Source organism: Uranotaenia lowii, chromosome 3 (assembly GCF_029784155.1).
Source record: "Uranotaenia lowii strain MFRU-FL chromosome 3, ASM2978415v1, whole genome shotgun sequence".
Taxonomy (NCBI): domain Eukaryota; kingdom Metazoa; phylum Arthropoda; class Insecta; order Diptera; family Culicidae; genus Uranotaenia; species Uranotaenia lowii.
Genome location: NC_073693.1, coordinates 355,662,348 through 355,683,060, shown reverse-complemented (window position 1 = coordinate 355,683,060; position 20,713 = coordinate 355,662,348). Strand labels below are relative to the sequence as shown.

At 34.5% G+C, this 20,713-nt stretch overlaps 1 protein-coding gene across 1 annotated transcript in view; it reads left to right on the top strand.

Moving 5' to 3' along the window:
* Positions 1 to 2,443: 2,443 nt before the first annotated feature.
* LOC129756308 (V-type proton ATPase subunit e 2-like) overlaps positions 2,444 to 20,713 on the top strand; it is a 404,689-nt gene continuing 386,419 nt past the window's right edge. Inside the window, exon 1 of the mRNA XM_055753153.1 lies at positions 2,444 to 2,447. The gene's annotated coding sequence lies outside the window, so the exon portion shown is untranslated. The remainder of the gene's footprint in view (positions 2,448 to 20,713) is intronic.

The window sequence follows — 20,713 nt, the reverse complement described above, 5'->3', positions numbered from 1 at the left end:
GTGCGTAAGCTTTAGTTGAGCTTAAGTCTAACTGGAAAACGATTCCAAAAAGTATTTTCCATGATGAAAATACATCACAGATTTCAGAAACACATATTCATCTTTAAGATTGATTCATATCCATACCTGACGCGCAAGCACATGAAATCCGCCACATTAGGTCTCATTGTTGACTAAAATGCGAACATCGGTTTGGAAAGACAAAAAAATATCGCCAAGTTCGCTCCGGTGGGAATCTTTTTCTGACGGTTTCTAACGATATACTGGAAAGCATTTTTCATCAGAATCCTCATTCCCGGGGAAAGGTAAAAAACCCACCTTTCTTCTGCCCACTTCTCTCCACAGTCACTTGGCGGTGCTTGGTTGGTGGTTGGGGTTGTACACGTTTGACAGTTATTCAAAAATAACCGTAAACAAGCATATCTCATCATTCATAACATCCACGCCAGGCACAGGCAGAGAAATGTTTTCCCCAAGAAAAGATAAAACAACGACAGGAAACGAGGACGTCGTCGACAACGACTGAGCAGAACAACCAATGGAGACAAATGTGAGGCGCGTTCCTTGGCGGTGTGCTTTTTTGCGTGGGACTCTGTGATTTCCCGAAGGTTATGATAAATTGCATACATTCAGGGGCGAGCGCTTTTTTGGATTTTTTTTTCCATACTTCCTTTGTACCATTCGTCACTTGTTGGATTTGTCACGTTCCCGTTTGGGTTGCGAGGGGTCCTGGAATGTGCTGGAAGCATCTTGATTTTTGTACCCGTGTGGATTCATGGAATATTTACAAGTTATTCAATCAATTTGTCTCAATCCCAGCTGAAAGTTGGGTGAGACAAGTTCATACCTACTACACTATTGTTGGTTGGGGATTTCTGTGGGGTTTTTAATGGATGATTTCTCAGAATAATTGAGAATATTAATTGCGCTAGTTTTCAATTAAAGAAATAAGAGAGAAGACCAGAGTTCAAATGGCGATCCTGCCAAATTCTTTTAAAAAACCTCATTGATTAACAACAATTTTCGTTAGAAATTTTGAAAAAATTTAAAAAGCCAAGCATCTACCCCTCGTTTCGCCCAAACAAGGTCTAACAAACATTTTCGAGTTGAGCTCCCGGGGAAAAAAAAACCTGTAACTCATTTTAGTCGTTTAGCTGCAGGAAAACATCATCAACAACAAAACTGCCAAATTATGTCAATTCCGAAGCCGAGTCCCAAGTGCTTTCGTTTGTCCAAAAAAGAACACCCTCCAAGCCTGGGCCCGAGGGATGTCTGGGCAACATTCGAACGTGCGTATTTTGCAATTCAGCGCCTCACATGAACGGATGAGCGAAATTTTTCCTTATAAATTAAGTCACCTCTCTTCACTAATGACGTACCGGGCGGCGAGGCATTCCATTCATTTGGGAGGTTGTTTGGAAGTACATTTTGAATTTGCGTGGGTGTTTGCCTGAAGGTGAGCAAATATTTTCCGGCGAATGTATGTGGATGTCTCCCGTTTATTGCAAATTTTCCGAATTCCAAGCTGGAAAGATTGAGAAAAGTTCAGAGGTTGTTTTTCATCTTTAAATTATGAGTTTTAAGGCCCAAATTTCGTGCCTTAGGTTTACAGCATCACATAGCCGTTTGATAAAGCACATAAAGTAGGATTTGGAGGAAATTTGTTTTGCCTTTCTGGGCGGCTGTCCTTGGATCGGCGACGTTCCCACGTTAGCTTGTGGTGGACCTGGCTCGATAGGCCTTGTTAGTCCTGATTTATGTCAGTCAGCCAACCTTACATACTGAGACGCTTGGACCAAAAAAGGAATAGGTACGCATTTTGGCACCAGAAATTGGCTTCCACACAGTTTGGCAGCTTAACACTTCTGCGGAGTTGTGGTAGGTATAAATTTGCAGGGATCCGATTAAATAGCCTTGTTATTTGTGCATCACTTTGAACTTGCTACTTCAATTATTTTCATTTTTTTACTTTTTAAAAGGTTGAATTCAAAAGCCAATTTTGGGCCTAAAGCCTTATCGAGACACTTCCAAATAAACGAATCACAAATCAAAACTAAAGATATTCGATGAAATCCTTTGAATCCAGTCCATGGGTTTAGTTAGAATGGTTTCTAAGAAAATTATGTCCTCAGAACACAAAAATTCTAACGAATCTAATCTTCCTGAACTCAAAGCTTTTGTCAGATTTTGTTTTTCAAATCTAGTTTTGGTGATGTGTATTTTTTAGTATAAAAATTAATCGGATCTGAATGAAATCAATCATTTATAACTGATAAATCAACATAACAACATGAAAGACAAAAATTGATTTTGATTTTTTTTGGTTTCCTCCATTCAATGATAATAATATTTTGCCAAACTTCAAATTGATTTAAAAAGTTAAATTCTACAATTTTTAGAAATCCGAAAAGATATCATTACAAGTATTTCTGACATTACTGGATTTCTTAAGTTTTATTATATATGAAAATTTGTTGAAAGCTGAAAATCGAATTGACTTCTGTTTTATTATTATCCAAAATTCAACTTGATTCAAAATTACTTAACAAAATAATAAGTTTACTTCTAATCTTTTTTCACAGGAGTCAAAATTTCTAGCATGCTTCTAGAAAGTTTATCATTGTTTAAACTCATTATTTTTAAAATTTTTATAACGTTATACAGTTTTGTCGGAAAAGAGCAGAAATTTCGTAAAATTTCTTATGTCTATGTTGTAGTTCCGGAGATGAAAAAATTATTTTGTGGATGACCTTCAATCAGCGACCTGTACTGCATCGGAAATTCTCATCACAGTTGAATTTTGCTTGATTTAATAAAATCGTACAACAGTTTTATATACTCAAGGTACTGTCGGGCAAAAAAACCCGAATTGGTGTATCAGTTTTTCCTCCATTATGTTGGAGGGAAGTTAAAAACTTCACTCTAGCACTCATATAATGAGGACAAACCCACACGACATGGTCGATGTCATCATAAGAATTTCCACAACCGCATATGTTTGTGTCCGGCATATTGATACGAAAATGATGCGCATTTGATCTGTAATGATTCAGCTCAATCCGAGACATCACACGGATAAAATCTCTTGTTAAATCCATTCCTTTGATTGAACCAAGCTATCGTTTTTACTTTTGGTTGAAGAAACCTTCCTCCAACGCTGTTGTCCCATAATCTGTGCCATTCGCTCATGGTCACTGCATGGGCGATTGCAAAGTACTCATGATATGCAATAAAACGTTCAAAAATGGTACCATGTATGCTCCTTTTTGCCATTTCATCGGCAAGTTCGTTCCCAGGAATTGAACAATGTGCGGGAACCCATACTAGCGAGATCTTGAATAGCTTCAACCCTAGAGTTGTCAGCCTTTTCCGAATTTGTAGAACTAAATAGGTACGCTTGACGGTTCACAAAATTGATGTTATTAGTGAAAGTTCACTGGTGTTGGGAGAAAGTGGTAGTAATTTTGACACTTATAGCACATTTTGAAAACTTACCATGCCAAAACATTTCAAGAATTTTTACAACACGTATTCTCGCATGCTGTGATGCAAAAGTAGCAATATTTCTATCACAATTAGCTGGAATAGAAACAGTGCTGTAAAAAAATACAACGTCCGAAGATTTTGAAAACATTTTTGCATAGTAAAATTTTTCAAAATGTGCTAAAAGTGTCAAAATTTCTACCAAGGTCTGTATTTATAGGAGGTGTTACTGAATATAGAATTCCCGATTCAGCCATTTTGGCAAATAAGGCTATGCAACTATACGGAACTCTTGAAGTTTGTTTACCAACAAACCACAGAAAAGCTGAGCAAATAATCTTATGTTTGTAAACAAACTCATTGAGAGCCCCGCTCACTCCTGGCCTACTTACTGTGAAAGCCGGAGAACCTCGTGTATCAAAAAACCTTGATTTCTACCACTTTCTCCCAACTTGCTCTTAATGGATAGAGAACTAAGACTTTCAGTCAAAAAAAAATGTAATTCGATGACAACTCTTCGATAAGCAGATTACTATGATCAGTATAATCGAATGGTGTTATGTTTAATGTCAAAAATCTGGACTGATACAATAACAAAATGATGAAAATTCGACTTTTAAACGGGAAATGAGGATGTTCAATTTCACACGGTCTTTAAATGTGTGAATTTGTATTAAAAATTAACAAACTTTGGACTTTTTTTTCTCGAGTTTTAAAATTAACCTATCTCCCATAATTTTACAATCGATTACTTGATATTTGAACTAAATAATGCCATAAGGAAATAAATTTTTGGTTTGCGTCAATTCGAGATATGAAAGTTTAAAAAGTACAAGTTTTTGTTAAAAAAAACTCTTAGAACCAACGAACACCTCCAGCTCCAGATACAAGTTTGCGCTTTGAAAGAAAAATGTGCAAATTTTTATTTCATACAAATGCTTACAAGACATTTATATTGTATGAATTCATTCACAAAAGATAGAGCCTGAATACTGTTTTTTTCGACACATCCTAACATTTTAGAATTCAAAAAATCACGAAACGTCATATGTTTGTGGTGTCTTCAGTAAAGTTGCCTCAAAAACCGTTGGCTACAACTTTGTAGGAGACGGTTTAGCTCTATCTGGAAAAAGTTTTTTTGTACCATGCAAAAACAACACGCCCTAATATTTGATTTAAGATTATTAAAGCGCATGGTTTGATGAGCGTTTTTGCTGAAGACACCATTTGTCTATCTCCTAGAGTATCTCCGTTACTTATTTTGTCACGATTAAGTTCCGTCATGGACCACTGTGCGTTGGTTTTTAACAAACGAGTTAATGATTCGGAATATGCTCCCCACCATGTCCCAGTTATAGTTCTCAAGACATTTATTCTCGGTTGACATTTCTGTTCTAAATAATCAACATGGATTCTCAGCGCTGATGTGGTCTAATGGATAGCCTGGCGCGAGTCTGGAAACCCAGGCGTACTGGGTTCGATTCCGGTATCGGCAAGAAAAACTTTTGGGTTCGAATCCCATAAGTTGCCGACGAGAGGCTTGGGGAGTAAGTAGAGGCCAGTCTCGAACCCACCCTTGTCCTTCTTCCAACTGGTATCAGGAGGGGTTGGATTATTATCTTGAACTGCATTCTGTCCATATCCAGCCGGAATGGATATAATGAAGTGCATGATGGTCTAACCAACGTCTCATGATCGCTTACTATTCTACGCAGCCTACTCTAAACTTTAAAATTTTCTTCTCCAAAAAACTATCTCTAATTTTCATTTCCAGCGTCAGCTCCCCGAGCTATTTAAACGCCACAAAAAAAAATCAATATGGGTTCTCCATTTGCATTTGGAGTCGAAGGAGACTCTAAGATATTAATGAGAGACTGCTTGAGTTACAACTTTGCTCAAGTGATAGAGTTTAAGTGAAGATGGTTTATGTTTTCGAGAAAAACTGGTTTGGTTTTTTCTGCAGAAAATTCTATGCCCAGCCGGATAGACAATTCAGAGTTTCTTGAAGGGGCGTTAGCATATCTCTTGATCCAATTATTTAAACAACAGCATCGTCAGCTAGTTGCAAAAGTTTACAAGATCATTTGACACAATTATCGATGTTAGTGATGTAGATATTGTAGAAGAAAGGGCTAAGGCATGAACCCTGTGGAACACCCATGTAACTGGTTCGGCTTATATTTGATGTTCCATAGTTAAAGTGCATACACTTTTCCGAAAGTAAATTAGTTAGAAAGTTTTGAGAGTCTTGGAGAGAGACCACATCAATTCAGCTTCTCAGAAAGAACTGACGTTTCAACATTGCACAGTGGTGCAGAACATCAATCTAGCTGTACGAAATTAATAGCGCCCAGGGATGAGAAGATAGACATTCGGTGTCTTCAGCAACATTGTTCAGTTTTACATGGAGCATATTCTAGTATCAAAATTTTTGCCGAGGGGTCCACCAATAGCGAGATAAAAATGCTAACTTTTTTGTTTTTCAAATTAGGGCTTTGATGTCTTGGACAAAGTTGTTTACCTGATCAAAATACATAAGTTTGTTGAATATGTCAAAGTCCTATCACATCACCCTCAGAAGTTACAGTCAAAGTAAAAAAAATTTCCTGAAAAAACAGTTTTTTGAACCTGACGCGTTGTAGATTGGATGAAATGGTTCGCTGTCTTTGAAACAAAGTTGTAACAAGCCACGATCTACAATTGTCTCATACATTATGAAGGGTTTAAAAGTTGCTGAAGCTCTATAGAAAGCATTTAGTGTATTTTATTGGCAATTTTGGAAGGCTCCTCCATCAAAAAGTGCACATTTTCGCAATACCCCCTTTTTTGTGATTATTTTTGATGCTAAGCGGAACCATTTCCATTTGAAATTAGCGGGGAAATCGGTGGAACTAGTAGAGATTTGAATGATTGAAAATACACTTTTTTGAATAAAAATTACCTATTTTACTTATAGAAAAACCGTTGAAAACATTTAATATATTAATAAACTGTTGAAGTTTTCCTTTATATAGTTTGTTTTATTAAAAGATGTTTAAATTCGATTTTTCAAATCATTTAAACTAAAAATAAAAAATCATGGAACTAATCTGTTAATTTTGGTAGAAGCAGTTATGTTGTACTGGCAAAACCGGTTCTATTATTCATTTATATGATATCAAATACTTACTTAGTGCTCTACCAAATTTAACAGATTAGTTCCATTAATGTTTTTGGAGTTTAAATTATTAAAAAAAAAGAATTTTAATGTCTTTTAATAAAACAAGCTATATAAAGGAAAAATGCAACAGTTTATTAATAAATTAAATGTTTTCAACGATTTATTCTAAAGGTAAAATAGGTAATTTTTTATATAAAAAGTGTATTTTCAATCATTCAAATCTCTACTAGTTCCACCGATTTCCCCGCTAATTTCATATGGAAATGGTTCCGCTTATCATCAAAAATAATCACAAAAAAGGGGGTATTGCGAAAATGTGCACTTTTCGATGGAGGAGCCTTCCAAAATTGCCAATAAAATACACTAAATGCTTTCTATAGAGCTTCAGCAACTTTTAAACCCATCATAATGTATGAGACAATTATAGATCGTGGCTTGTTACAACTTTGTTTCAAAGACAGCGAACCATTTCATCCAATCTACAACGCGTCAGGTTCAAAAAACTGTTTTTTCATGAGATTTTTTTTACTTTGACTGTAACTTCTGAGGGTGATGTGATAGGACTTTGACATATTCAAAAAACTTATGTATTTTGATCAGGTAAACAACTTTGTCCAAGACATCAAAGCCCTAATTTGGAAAACAAAAAAGTTAGCATTTTTATCTCGCTATTGGTGGACCCCTCGGCAAAAATTTTGATACTAGAATATGCTCCATGTAAAACTGAACAATGTTGCTCAAGACACCGAATGTCTATCTCTTCATCCTTGGGCGCTATTAATTTCGTACAGCTAGATTGATGTTCTGCACCACTGTGCATTGTCAAAAGGGGCTTTGATATCCAAGAAAGCCGTAGCTATTTCTTTTTTGCTTCCGAAAGTTATCTGCGCCTCTATTGTCAATAAGCTTAGGCAATCTACCTTTAACACTACGAAACCGGATTTGAGTGGGTGAAAGAAGTTTATTGATTTCAGTTCAGGCATTTAATCAATTCAAGATCATTTTCTCCATAAGCTTCCTTAAACAAGAGAGCATTGGTATTGGTCGATAGGAGTTTTTATCCGAAGCGGTTTAACCAGGTTTCTGAATCGCGATCATTTTAACTTGCCTCCATTCCTTTGGATCGAGGTTTTGTTCTGAAAACCTGTAAAATAAATTCAGCACGCGTTTCTTGGCAATATCTGGAAAAATTTTCAGTAAGCTAAGTTCAATGCCATCTAGTCCAAGAGAGCTGTTATTGCACGAAAACTATGCTATCGAGGAATCAATCGTACAGCCTCATGTTAGGTTGTGCTGAGTCTGGGCAAACATTTTTAACAAAGTAGTGAGCACACCTCTCCGAAAGCTCATCCTCATTATTTGAAAGTGGAACGTGACTTCGTAAGTTCCTTGCCGTGCTCATTGCTGTATCTGTCGCAAACTATCAACAAAATGTCTCCAATAACCTTGTTTTTTTATTAGATTATAGGCATTAGAGCTTGATATATATTGAAATCTATTATGGAACGATGCTTCCAGAATGTCCTAAAGGATTCGGTTTTAGATTTATAAATATCGGTACATTCATTACCCCACCAAGGTGCAGATGGTCTTCTCTTCACTGTGAAAAGCAATGATTTTGTTTGAGCTTGCACTGCGCTTTCATAAATAGAAGACGCTCGGAAACACACTCCGTGTATTTCTTCCAATCGATGTTACGTGTTAGATCATACGCTGTCTCAGTTGGACTGTCCCGTTGAGCTAGTTTATGGATTACGACCAGTATCGGTAATTGATCACTTCCATGAGGATCTTGTAAGACTTCCCAGGTTTAATCCAGAGCTAAGGATGACGTGCAGAGTGAAAGATGATTTTAATTCAGGGCACTCAAATTAGTCAAAAATTAGCTTTTAAATTCTGTGCACCTCGATTTTTTTTTTAATTTTAGGGCCTTGTGTAATCAAAACCCTGAGGGTAAAATTATTTTTGAAGAATATTTCATATCAGCATAAAATTTGTACTGGCATAAACGATTTTTTTTTACAATCAAAATTATAAATAATAAATTAACCTTCATCCGCATTAGAGTGTCATTTTGACACTATTGCAAGTTTGAAGGCTTGTAACTTTTTTCAGAAGCTTCAAAATACAAATTCAAATTCAAATTCGGAGACCCCAAATGATTTTAAAAGCTCTTGAATATTGTATCTTTACTTTTTTTTATGGATGAACCCTGGAAGCCTGGACAAAAAAACTCCCTTTTCCGACTTAGAGTGTCAATTTGACACTCCAAAAGTAAAATCCATCTAAGTCGTTTGAATTATAATTAACTTCATATACAACTTATATCAATAGAAACTTTGTAATGTCAGTAAAATATGTTTAGAATATTATATATAGCTAAAGCTACCAGTTTTCTCGTTATTCAGCATGAAAGAAAAAAAAATCCGAAAAAACATGCCTCAGGAAATTAGCTGTAGTTCATATATTACACGTCCAAAAAAATATTTGCTTTATGCATATGAAAGCTAAAGTTAATGACTAGCACACGCGAACTACTATCAATAAAAAATTTCCAACCTAGAAACGTACGACACGCATCATTATTTCGGCTCTCGGCTTGGCTCTCTGAACAAATCACCACCCACCGTACCTACTCGGAGAGCAAACCAACACGTTTTGCTGGACGCGCTGCTTGCGGTTCTAGAAATTTAGGAATGATTTTACGTTTATAAATTAGCTTTCCAATGAATATACTTTTGATTGGTCCAAACAAAGTAAAAGCACTGAAAATCCGGGTACAACTTGACGGTGGACCACAAAATCAGATGTAATTTCAATTTGTAAAAAAATCGCACAAAGTAGTCAACTTTGAAAAATTCCAGTGAATTCAATTTTTGTTGCATCGAAAATATAAAGACAACAAAATGTTAGAATTTCAATCAAATTTGTAGTCATATTTTTTTTAAACCCTACCATCGCTCAAACAGTACTTACTAGCAATCGAATGAAATGTAGGTTTTTCAAACCACTTTTTTGAACTTTTTGCTACCATTTCATTTAAAAAAATTTAAAAAAAATATTTCTTGGCTTCATGATGTAGACATTAACTTCAGCTTTCATATGCATAAGACAAATATTTTTTTGGACGTGTAATATATGAACTACAGCTGTTTTCCTGAGGCATGTTTTTTCGGATTTTTTTCTTTCATGCTGAATAACGAGAAAACTAGTAGCTTTAGCTATATATAATGTTTTAAACATAGTTTACTGACATTACAAAGTTTCTATTGATATAAGCTTTGTTTAGATTGGTTTAACACGCCAAGAGTTATAACGATTTGAGCTTGTAGTGTCAAATTGACACTCCTCGTGCTGTTTAGGGTAATGAAATCTGATGCGGATGGGGGGTTAATGGATACTAGGTTAAATTTTAATTTGCTTATTCTGTTGACAATCGTGAGTGGTAGGATCTGTCACTTGGCTTCCAGCTTATTGATGTGGTAAAATAGTATTTGATAAATGTAATATGATGTTTAAATGGTTGGTTTCAAATTCTGAAATTGTTAAGTTGTATACAGTTCTTAAAGAAACCCCATTCCAAAAAGGAGGTAGTGTTTTTGAGAGTCAAGATTTAAGTCTCAATACGAAGGGTTCGCGGGGTTGCAATTCGAAATTTACAATTAAAAATTAGTTCCAATTTGTGAACGCATATTGTGTTGAGTGTCGTAAAATGAAATATCTTAATCTAAGATTAATATAGATGTGATGTAGAACTGAATTCCGCCGGAGGCAAGCCAATTTTCTGATATGTTTGTTGACAGTTATTTTCAAATACCTTATGGGATCAAGTCATTTCTCGTTCCTACGATAAGTTAAAAAAAATTACTTAGAAAAAATCTTATACCTCCTTGTCCTCCTTGTCGCACAGCCTTGATCCAGTCACAGTATACTTAACTGTGTATCGTCTGAAATTTAATCGAAACAATGTTGCTGCACAAGTTTTCCTCAAAAAAAAAAAAACATTCTGAAATGATTTATTACTAGGTCAGTGTGTTGTTAAGGATTTTTTGTCATTTTTTCAAACTTCTGAGCATTCTTCACTCGAACCAAGTATGCTTCAATCAATTCTTAAAGTTCACTAATCCACGTCCTAAGGAGTGATTCTACACCATCCTTTGATTAAAGCCCAGCTGTTCGCCTATCGAGGAAACTATCAATAACAAGACTTCGCTTTCCCCCGGATGTGCTCATCGTAATACCAAGCTGTTCGAAAGTAAGTAGCTATAGTCAACTGCCAAGTTCAATTACTCAGCCCTGACTTGATGGCTTTCGGTTGCATAGTCAAACTTTGCTAATTTGTTCATGTTCCTGCTACTTCTTCTCCTTCAACCTTCCCACATCCAAGATTTTCACGAGATTCGTTGAAGATCCGCAGCAGCAGCAGCATCAACAAGCAACAGCAACGGCAGCAAAACATAGACTGCAGCCAGCAACTTTCCCAAACATGCAATCAGGGAAGATATTGAACATTCCTCTGGCTTTCCGCACTCTGGTTTTCCCTTTTTTACGAGAATCCCTGTCTCTCTTTCGCTTTTAAAGTTTTTCTCTATCTGCCGATGGATGTGGGCTTCCTCGTACTTGGGCGCGGAAGCAAACATTACACAGGCTTTATTGGCTAGTTTGTTTCCCGCCGTCCCGGGCACTTTTCTTCTGTTCAGGACCCCAGGATTCATTCAATCCGTTTGGCAAACCTTAGGCAGGTGAAATCAAGTCAAAATTTTCTCTATTGATCAGAAAACTAATCGTGTAGCGACCGCTTAAAAGCTGGCAAACGCTTACAATCAACCTCCTCTACTGGTGGGAAAGTTCTTTGATCATCGAGCAGGAAAATTTTACCTCCTCTCTCCCTCTATCGAAAAACCGAATGTTGTGGTGAAGAAAAGAGAATTCTTCAAGTTTGAACAGCCTCCGACGAAGATGCTGTTGATGAATTTAAACCTTGTCTTCCTGCTTTTTCTCCATACACATCCTTATAGTAAGAAGATCAGATCACAAAAAGAGCGGTTTCTCCGGGCGATGAAAGTGATTAAGTAATTACACACCGGTTTATCCCATGAATGAAATTGTTCTCTAAAGGATTGGGTTTTTCCATTTTCTTTCTATTGGAACTTAAGAGAGTAATTAGCCTACATTTTTGATGGTTTATGAAGTCCTTCGAGAGGTCAATTGAGCAACTATGAGTTGTTTAAGTTTCGATCTGAAGCTCTTGAGGGCTTAACATGGTTTTCAGATCTAAATCAAAGTAATATACCTAAAACTTTTTCCAATTCTCGTAATGAATATCTGCGTATCTTGATTTCATGGATTTTTTTTACGGATTCAGAGAAGGGTCTAAATAAGAAAGATGAAAAATTTTAAAGTCGGTTCAAAATTCAAAAACTTGAAAATTAATGAAGAAAAATAAAATATAATATTAAAATAAAAAAAATCTTTTTGAACCCCATAAATGAAACCAAAAGTGAAGATTTAATATCAATGATGAAAATCCAAGAATCAAAATTCAAGATTTAATGATCAAAATAAAAATTAAAAATTCAAGGAAGTATGAGGTATGGAAAGATTTGAGACGAGATACTAAAATCACGGATCAGAAGTGAAGCATCAAGTCAAAAGATCAGAACCAAGGATCCTTATCTTGAAAATTGATTTTAATCTTTGAAATATAAGTCTGAAATGGGCATAGTAAAAATGAACATTTGTTAAATCTTTTTAATCCTAGTGTTCATTCTATAGTCGAAACTAAGTCTAAGTCATAGGTGGTCAACATTTTCTACAGGCGAGCCAAACAACAAATTTTTCATCTAATAAAAGAAACGTACCCTTGGTGCAATCTATCTTCAATCTCATAAAAGAATGGTAGGAACGGTACCTTCCCAAACATCCTAAAGTCACGAATTTACTTAACTAAAGGCTTCGAAAGTTACTTATTACCTGAAAAAAGGAACCCTGCCCAATTCCCTTGAGTTAATTATTTGTATGTTGTAAAGGATTGAAATCTCAAAAAGGACACAAAAGAACTCAAAACGGGATTTAAAAGTAACAAAATGTGCTTTAAAGCAGGGGTGAGCAACCTTTTGAACCAACGGGCTAATTTAAATTTAAAATCCTTCCGCCGGGCTGCACTCAAGGTATCACTTACAACAATTTGTAAAGATTCATGGATAGTTAAAAGTATTAAAATTAAACGTGATTCTTTGATGATAACAAATGTTTCACGAATAAAAACTGAAAAAAGGGAAGGAAAAACGATTTCGCATATCATTTATTTGAAATGTTTGAAAAAATATTCAACACGAATTTTCAAATGTAAATCAGACAAAATACAGCTGAAATTGATATGGTACATCACTAAATATTAGTTTGTTTTTAAGGAAATTTGTAGATTGATTTTTACCTTTTTTGCAAACATCTGTTCTTCCAAACATAAAAATCTTTTATTCGCTTTTTTATCAAAAACGAAAAATTGTCGTGGCCTTTGTAATGTTTCAAACAAATTTGAACTGTTTTCTAAAAAAACAATTATTCCAAGTGTACAACTTCTCATCACTTCAAAGTCTTCTGGAAAGATTTTTTTTTTGAAAATAACTCTCTTTCAAGCATCTTTATCGGAATTACTTTAATTTTCCTGAAGACCGAATTTTTCGCTATAAACGGTACCCAATTTTCAATTCAAAATTCCGTTTAAATTTGGCGTTGAGCAAATTCATATATTTTTAAGCGAATTTCGTCCAAGTTCCAATCTAAATCTTCATTTCTTGAATCCCAGGTAAACTTTATGAATTTCCATATTTCCCTTCTCTTTGAGTTTTATCAAAAACGAAAATTTTAACAGTTTGAACCTTTTGTTCGAGAGAAGTTCTTTTTTTATCAAACAAACGGTTCTCTCCTTCATAAGTCTTTTTTCAAAAGTCTGACGTGTTGATGAATAACGATATTTTGAGTTTTAAAAGAGATCACTGGATGTTATTGAAATTTATTTACATAAATTACATTTCTTCTTCTTCTTCTTCTTCTTCTTCTTCTTCTAACACCAACATGGCCAATACTTGTATGCATCCTGGAAAATGATGAACTTGCGTTCCTCATTTTTCTTTTCAACATAGTATCTGATACATAGAACATGCATTGCAGATACTACTACGGCCAGGCCAACCATGAGATGTAAAACGCAAAAGATACAGGAACAAGGGAGGAATAAAGCGTGGAGTTCCCTACCAAACGCTTCATATGGTTATGTTGGATTTGATAATGTTCAGTTTGTAAAGTTGAAATCATAATGAAAAACAAAAAATTAATTGGATTGATCTCACCCGAAACTTCCAGAGTTTGACGTCAATACCACAGGTAACCCAACCTTATTGCAGCCAACAGGATTTGTATGATGTTTTTTCTTGCACACATTTTATCACATTTATCACAATCGATATCACTGATAAAGCTTTCAGTTTGTCTCAGTTCTTCCTTTTCTATAATTTTCACTGAACCTTTTTTTCCTTCAAACTGTGATTTTGAATTTTTGCTCCTAAATTTCATGAAGATTTACGATGTTGAAAATTTTTGGGAACGGCTGTCAAACACGTCTTCAAGGAAACGATGCTTGCTTAGATCTCTATTTACATAAATTACATTTCTTCGAGACATTTTTCCACAAAGCGCCAATTTTTCTTCACAAACGGTTTTAAACCCTGTTTTTGTATCCGAAGTTCCGTATAAAATCATTACATTGAGATTTTCAATAAGATATTCTTACAAAAATTCATTACCATAAACTGGGGGAACATTGATAAATTTTCTTTAATTCATATTCGAATATTTTGGAAGGGGACGCTTTTTTGTAACACTAAAAAGTTTTAAAGTACTTCCTGAGTCAAGGAGTATAAAACATGATCTTTCATAACAGAATGTTCACACGACATTAGTGGCTATAACTAAATGTTAGTTACAAAAATAGGTTTCATGTTTCGGGGTAACTTAGATAACTATGGTTTTAACGTATCTCAACATCTTCAAAATTATTGTTTTGATGCAAATTAGCACACAAGGCTTAAAACATCAATAACAGTTTTTTTTTGTTTGAACTCAGTTGAATTTTTCAATGTTTTCTTTCAAAATCAAATATACTCAAAAGCTGATTCTTCATACATTTAGGGGCAAAAATTACAAACATAGTTCCTTATTTTTTGGTCAGAAAAACATATGAAATTTCACCTTCATGCTATTCGTTAGGTCCTCCCACTGTTCCTATGTTCATTTTTTTTTCAGGAGAGGTGTTTGTTTGTGAGTCTTTGAAAAATCAGATATTCTAAAACTTTAAAACTATATTTTTAAGATATTTTAACTTCAATGATGATTATCTGCAAAAATTTCACGTTGGTCAAAGTTACCCCGGTGATCAAAGTTCCCCCAGTTTACGGTATTTAACAGATTTTCAAATAAATTTCGCCAAAAATACAGGTAACATATTTGATTCTAGACAAAATTTAACAGATTTCATGGATTTTCTTTTTTGATTCGAATACTACTGGGATCGGATTTTTAAAGCTAATCTAAGTTACATAATGTGGATTGCTTATTTTAAAGCAAAATGACACAATTCATCAATGTTTGGCATGATTTCGCTATGAAATATGAAATGTCTGAAAATAATCGTCCCAAAATTCTTCAGTCAAACCACATTTTGCTTTTGATGATGAGTCATGTTTATAAGAATCCCATGTCGTTTTTTTTTCCAAATTTTTAAAATGATAGTTTAATAACGGGGAAAATGGCATCTGTTTAAAAAAAATTTCAAATATTGAGTTCGCCTATTAATAATATTGCACTTTTGCCTTTAAAAGAACGCAAGAAATGCCAGAAAAAAAAGTTATATACTGAATGAGTGTAGGGTAAGTTACTGACATGTAATTTTTTTTAATGGTTTTATCAAAATCTAGCGAAGAAAAAGTAAACATTGACAGAAATTTTAAAAATGCTTCGCGGGCCGCACAAGGACGCCACGAGGGCCGCATGCGGCCCGCGAGCCGCGCGTTGCTCATTCCTGCTTTAAAGTACTTCCTTCCTGAATGACTGGCTATCTTTTTTTTAGTTGGGAACCACAGGTGATAAATCCCGATTTACGAATTGATAAGCGGTGATAAACTGTTAACACATAGTTAGTTTTACAAGTAAATAGTGTAACCGTTACAGGTGTATCCCGATCTTAAGACAGTAATCGCTTGTCCACTAGTGGCACGGGTTAGATTCCCATCTCGGTACTAGGTGTTAAATGTTAATTTTAAGTTGTCCACGTTTCTTCTGTCTGTGAAGCCTTAATCGGCTAAGCCGCTATGCAGGCTTCGGACGACTCCTGAGGAGTCACTCATAAGTGCAAGAGCAAAGCTTCACAAAGAGGAGTGGAACCCACGCTCTTGTGAGCGCTAAACCGCACTCACTCTGCTCTTGCTTCCCGAAAAATAGATTTTCAACACAAACTTACATGAGTGATGTGTGCTCCGTCAGTGTAGCTCTTAGAGCGTGCTCTTAGGGAAATGAAGTGTGTTTTTTAGGAAACCGTCCTTCCCATCATGTGCATAGCAAAAAAATACGTTCATTAAGAGGGGGGTAGGGTCTAACGGGTATAAAAAAACACCATTTTCACGATTTTTTTCTGGAGCTATCGTTCAAACAAATGTATTCAAATTTTTTGCATTACACAAAGGATTGTTAAAAGAACATTTAGTAATTTTTTCGTAGAAAAATATTGAAAAATGAGCCGGTGACGGAGCACTTTCGAGGATGCCTTTTAGAAAACATGATTTGCGGTGGACACTGTATCTCAGCACAGAATCATCTGAAGTCAAAAAATCAGAGCAAAATATTTTTAATAGATGTTTTTCTGGACCCCATCGTTTTTATTTAACTTAAAAATATTTTTATGAAATTTTTGTGGCTGTTTGAAGTAAAAACTACGATTTTTCACGAAAAAATCCACCATTTTCCACCTGTAAAATCACTAATCGTCACTAATCACTAATCGTACTTCCATAGCCAGAACTTATGTCTGAGTCCCAAAGAATAATAAAAGTGACTTATTATTCTTCTTGTCTTCGTTCATGTTTTTAATTATTTTAACATAAAAACATTAAAATAATCAAAAACATAAAATGGTTGGGCCTACCATGGAGCAGAGAACGCAGAGACATCCGGAACACAGGAACAGGAAGAAACGTGGACCACCAGTACCATACGTTTCAAATGGGCAGTATCGTTGGAAGCATGCTAAGAAAATTTCTCCTTGATGAAGAAACCAAACTTAATGTAAAGTAACTTCGCCAATCGCTAGGACTATTCTTCGGTGGCTGGAAATGATTTATTTTGTACACAGAAATCACAAAACCTAGAAATAGAAGCATTTTGAAGAGGTGATGTGAAAAAATAAAATTCTAAGCTTTATCTTTCTGTTGATCTGTTTTGGATTTCTGTGTATAATCATTTCTGGTCATTGACCAAGGATATAGCGCCTTTACTCGCTCTTGCAAATAAAAAAGAACAACTAAAACATTAGAAAAAAAAAAAAAAAAAAAAAAAAAAAAAAAAAAAAAATCAAAACCTTTCGAGATCTATTAGAAACTCGAAAGGTTTTGATGACTTTAAATTAGATACGATACTCTTGTAACTTGCGATATTTTCTTCAAAAATGTAAAAACAAAACACGGTAATATATCTACAACAAAAAAGACAAAAGAAAGAATGATACAAAGAATTTATCATATTCAGGTTCTGAAAACACATTCTTGAATTTTAATGACTTGGGATTCTCTTAAAAAAAAAAAACGGTAGCAGTAAAGCAGAATTAAATGTAATTCTATTCAGAACCAAATTTTTGGATGGAAATTTGCAATAGTGCAAGAAGGAATGTTTGTGATACAAATTATTATACAATTACTAAACATATAAAAAACACAAATTAAAAAGAATTTTAATATGACTTAGCTTTGATAACTCCAGCTGATGATAACTATCTGCAAATAACGGAAACATTTACATCTCCATTTCTTCAATTTCCTGCAGCACCGCAATACGTCCGTTTTTAAACTTTCAAAAAAAAAAGATCGCAGCAATCACAGAATCTGCCAGCAGCAGTTTATTTCGGTAGTAAAACAAATAATCACGCATTTTTTGTATAGAAAGGCCATATTTGATACCGAGAAATTCCTTTTGCATTCAATTACACGCATGGATTCCATAATTATTTCCAATTTTCAAGCACTAGTCATCATATATCGCCATAATCACCATTAATTTCTTCACACAGAATTCTTATGTCCTGCCGATGCTAAGACTAAGTATTTTTCACTGATTCAAACATTCCCTACAGAGCTTGTGGCTAGGCATATCTCTCTCTTTTCAAACATTTAGTAAATTATGCCAAAACGCACTTAATGATTTTCACTCACGTTCCCATTCCCCATTTTTCTGAATTTGCATTTAATTTAGCATATTTTCATAACCATGGTACAAAACGAACGCCGACCTGGGAGCTGCGTTGGGGGAACGCTGAACTTTGAACGGCACCCCGCGAAAAGCTTCCCTGTATGATTTAACCGGAAAATTCACTCAAAACTAATATTCTAGCAAATTCTCAAGTTCATTTCTTTCCGAAAAATAGTTTGAAATCAATTAATTTAGTAAAACTTAATTTGCTGAAATTTTTCTGCACGAAAAAAACGCGTGTTAACCGTTCAGCACACGCCTACTCTTCCCACCATTTTCCACCTGTAAAATCTCCCCAAAGTAAAAAAAAACAAAAAAGAAAAACGTTGGGGTCTGGTATTTTATATGTAGAAAATATGTTCCAAATTTGAAAAGAATCGGATAAGACGTTTTCAAATGACGATGTCCACGGACTTTAAAAATGTGCTTTCGAGAAAAACGCGTTTGAAGTTTCTGCTCTTGCTTTCTTGCAGTATTAGATAGGAGGAGATAAAGGCCTATAACTTCTACAGTTTTGCTTCAATTGACTTGAAAATTTGACACAACTTTCTTGAAACATTTTACAATAAGAAAATAAAAAAATAAAAAAATCGATTTTTTGAAAGTGTTAGACCCTACCCCCCCCCCCCTTAACGGAATTCCTCAGGCAGCGCTTTGAAAGCAAAGCGCGCAAGCGCTTGGCACCGAGGTTCAAATTCCAATGGTTTAATGAAATTTATGTAATGTAAAGTTATCGTTTACATCTACTCAATTACATATATCTACATTATTATGGCAATAGATGAATGGTGAAAATATCATTATCGAATTAAAAAAAAACTTGTACGTACATTTTGATGACTATTTGATGCCACATGACTTAGAAATTGCATAAAACGACTGACACTGTCATTTTTTCAGATCTCTGGGGGATTCATTTTTAAGACTTTCACAACTCGCATCATTTCAAATGCATATTAAACTTATGTTTCCACTAAGGTTAATTTTTCCATAAGGGTTTTCCCAAAATGTTTAAAATATATAAACAAAATGCAACTTTAGTTCGAACGACAAATAACACGAGTTTCAAGCAAAATGGGAAATTGGCCAAAAAGATAAGAATAACTATTTTCGGAATAACAAAATGAGCAACATTTTAAAAATGAATAAGACTTACAAAAGTTACGAAATGCCGAAGTTTGCATTTTTTATATTCGTCATTTCTGTAGTTTTTACTTTATAATCATTAATGAAGTTTTGCATTTTTTTTGTTGCAATTTTGTTGTAAACTTTGTGTTTTCTATCCATCTTATTTTATTTATGGTAAATTCAGGATAAAATTTATAAAACTTGGGAAATTTTTGAGAAAGTTTAAAAAAAAATTAGCATGCATCTACATTAGACTTAGTCTATTTGAAGTCATTTTCGAACTACCAAAACCCTTATATCTCAACAACTTCGTTGCAGATTTTTAAAGTAACGATTACATGAGTAAAGTTTAATTTTCTTGTTTGTATGAAAAAATTTAACATTTTGTTCGAAAAAAATAACTAACCCTTGAACCGAGCCATCTAATCCTTTTTTCAATTTATAAATTCTCTAAAAGAAAATTTTTCACTGAATAACTATGTCGAAGCTCTTGAAGTGTACTCTAAAAAATTTAATAATGCATCTTATAATGGGATCGAAAGTAGATTTTGAAATAAATTGTCTCCATATCAAACAGGTTTGAATAATAACACTTCACGCAATGTAAGATTTAGAAGTATGCTGCACACAAAACTAAGCTTTTTAATCACGTTACACTATTTGGCTGGAGTGAAAATACTCCGAAAATGCGTCGTGAAAATAAGCGTCATTTTTATGAAAAAATATTTTCTACTCAAGATGAAATCTATAATGTTAATTGCTCCACAAATCTAGCATACATATGTACGTTAGGGTGGCAGCTAACTGGTTCATGTCAAATTTCGAAATCCGAACATAAAAATTTTGTGGATTGGCCCAAAAATCTGACCTTTGCAAAATTTCAACTCATTCGGACTTTATTTAGGGGTGCCTCGAAGCACCCTTAAAAATCACCAAAGGGGGGACCAAAAAAACCAAAAAAACCGAATTTTTATTTTTTATGCCAAAAGATTGAAAAATGCATAATACGTCAAAGTCCTGTCGAAATGCTGAAAAAAATTTTTGGTAAAATTTTACTTCGAAATTTCAGAAATCACGTAAAAAGAAGACAAAGGAAATCGAGAGAATCGAAACATTCATGTATGAAATTTGGTGTTATCCCGAAAAAGAATCTCGGTCAAAAATCGACTTGTTGGGACTTAACCGTTTTTTCTGAAAACCAGCCGTTTTTCGGAAAACCGACAAAGTCCCAGAAAGTTGATTCTTGGCAAAAAAAAAAACTTGAACTACAGTCCCCCAGTCATTAGACCCTTTACATTTCCTTTCACCACTAATTGTTCGTTTATTCGAGTGTTAGTAGACCAGTTATCAAGCTTTGCATGAATTTAAGTCATTAAAAACTTCCTCTTTAAGTTCAAGTATGTTATTATTTAAAATTTGTTAAAAAAT